The following is a 2,500-nucleotide window of genomic DNA, read 5'->3' on the forward strand; positions in this document are numbered from 1 at the left end:
CAAACGAACATTTGGCCATCTGACACCAGTAAACATTAAAATGGCTGAGGAGGGGTACAAAAATATTTTCTGGGAAATTTTATTAACCTCTGTGAAGTATTCTGATGCCCTAACCCACTTTCGCCATTCGCCCCACTGCCGCCGCTCGAGCATGACTCGAGCATTTCTCTCCCGTCCCTCAAGCTGTGACTCGGCCATTGATCGAGCGTGCCTCGAGAATTTCTCGGCCATCTCTCGAGCATTTCTCGGCCATCTCTCGAGCATTTCTCGGCCATCGCTCGAGCGTGCCTCGAGCATTTCTCGCCCGTCGCCTCGGCCATTGCTCGAGCGCGCCCCAGCATTTCTCGGTCGGCCATGTCTCGGCCATCGCTCGACCGTGCCTCGAGCATTTCCCTCCCGTCGCTCGAGCATGACTCGGTCATCGCTCGATCATGCCAACGATCGAGCGTGCATCGGCCATCGCTCGAGCATGCCTCGGCCAGCGATGGAGCATGCCTCGGCCATCCTCTAGCATGCTCGAGCATAACTCCCGTCGCTCGAGCATTCCTCGGCCATGCTCGAGCATGCTCGAGCATTTCTTTCCCGTCGCTCGAGCATGCCTCGGCCATCGCTCGAGCATGCCTCGGCCAGCGATGGAGCATGCCTCGGCCATCCTCTATCATGCTCGAGCATTCCTCCCGTCGCTCGAGCATTTCTCTCCCGTCGCTCGAACATGCCTCGGCCATGCTCGATGCTCGAGCATTTCTCTCCCGTCGCTCGAGCATTTCTCTCCCGTCGCTCGAGCATGCATCGGCGGCTCTAACGTTTTCTCACGAGCCTTCAACCCATTATTTTACCTCACTAGACTTGCCTCCGCCTTGGTTCTTAACCTTTTAGGGAGAACATTCATATTCCAACAAATTTTCATCCACGGAAAATTTTTGGTCGCCGGAAAATTTTCCGGCGGGCGGTCGCCGGAGCTCCGCCGCCGGCGGGGGGTCACCGGCGGTCGGTCGCGACTTGTCGGGTCAGCCCGGTCATAATCCGTCTTTGGGTCCGTAGCAAATTATGCTCTTATCATGCGAGTCAACTCTTGGTCAACATTTTCAAGCTCAAGGAACCACCCCCCCCTAAAGATACAAACGAACATTTGGCCATGTGACACCAGTAAACATTAAATTTTCCAAGGCCATGACCAAAAAAAAAAAATTATTTTTTTTTATTTTTTTTTTTGAACCTCCATCTAGTATAATGTTTTTTAAGATATATGCTCGAGCTATAATCAAGAGAACCCATGGGAATATTTTTAAATTAATTTTTTAAAATCACGTTCCAGGATCCGGTCGGCCATTGCTCGAGCATGACTCGTCCGTCGCTCCATCCTGCTCGGCCATGACTCGGCCGAGGCGTCAAATTTTTTTTTTTTTTTTTTTTAATTTTTTTGAATCTCCATCAAGTATAATGTTTTCTAAGAGATCTGGAGTTGGTCTTGTGAAGAGAACCCATAGGATTATTTTTAAATTAATTTTACAAGCTCCAAAACATGTTCCAGTCGTCCGGTCGGCCATTGCTCGAGCATGACTGGGCCGTCGCTCCATCCTGCCTCGGCCATTGCTCGAGCATGACTCGGCCGAGGCGTGAAAAAAAAAAAAGTTTTTTTTTTTTTTTTTTTTGAGAATCTCAAACAAGTATAATGTTTTCTAAGACATATGGAGTTGTTTTTGTGAAGAGAACCCATGGGATTATTTTTAAATTAATTTTACAAGCTCCAAAACATGTTCCAGTCGTCCGGTCGGCCATTGCTCGAGCATGACTGGGCCGTCGCTCCATCCTGCCTCGGCCATTGCTCGAGCATGACTCGGCCGAGGCGTCAAAAAAAAAAAAAAAATTTTTTTTTTTTTTTTTTTGAATCTCCATCAAGTCTAATGTTTTCTAAGATATATGGAGTTGGTTTTGTGAATAAAACCCATTACTCGGCCGTGCCCAAGCCTTGAAACCAAGAACCAACCGTGGTAAAGCCCGTGCCATGGCATTGCAACTAAGAACCAACCGTGCCTCACCCATGCCAAGACCATGCCTAGACCGTGCAACGTCCAAACCAACCATGCCCGCGCCCGTGCCACGCCCACGCCTTAAAGCCTTAAATGGCTTAAAGGGCTTTAAGGGCTTTAAGGGCATCTACGGCTTCTACGCCTCTACGCCCTACGCCCGGCCACGGCCACGCCCGCGCCCGCGCCCGCGCCCGCGCCCCGCGCCCCGCGCCCCGTGCCCCTACCCCGTGCCACGGCCATTCCCTCGCCCGTGCCACGGCCACGCCGACACGCACGCTCATGTGGGTCAACTCTCGGTCAATTCTCGGTCAATTCTCGGTCAACTGGAGGAACCCCTTCCCAGGAGGTCACCCATTTCTGAGCTACCCCCGCGCGAGCACGCTTAACTTTGGAGTTCTTATAAAAAGGCTACCAAAAATCCTATTTATTTAATTGATATATATGGGGATATTTATTGTTTTATCCCTTCT

This window comes from Urtica dioica, chromosome 2, assembly GCF_054948205.1.
Source record: "Urtica dioica subsp. dioica isolate 48M chromosome 2, U.dioica_male_clone48M_v1_H2, whole genome shotgun sequence".
Taxonomy (NCBI): domain Eukaryota; kingdom Viridiplantae; phylum Streptophyta; class Magnoliopsida; order Rosales; family Urticaceae; genus Urtica; species Urtica dioica.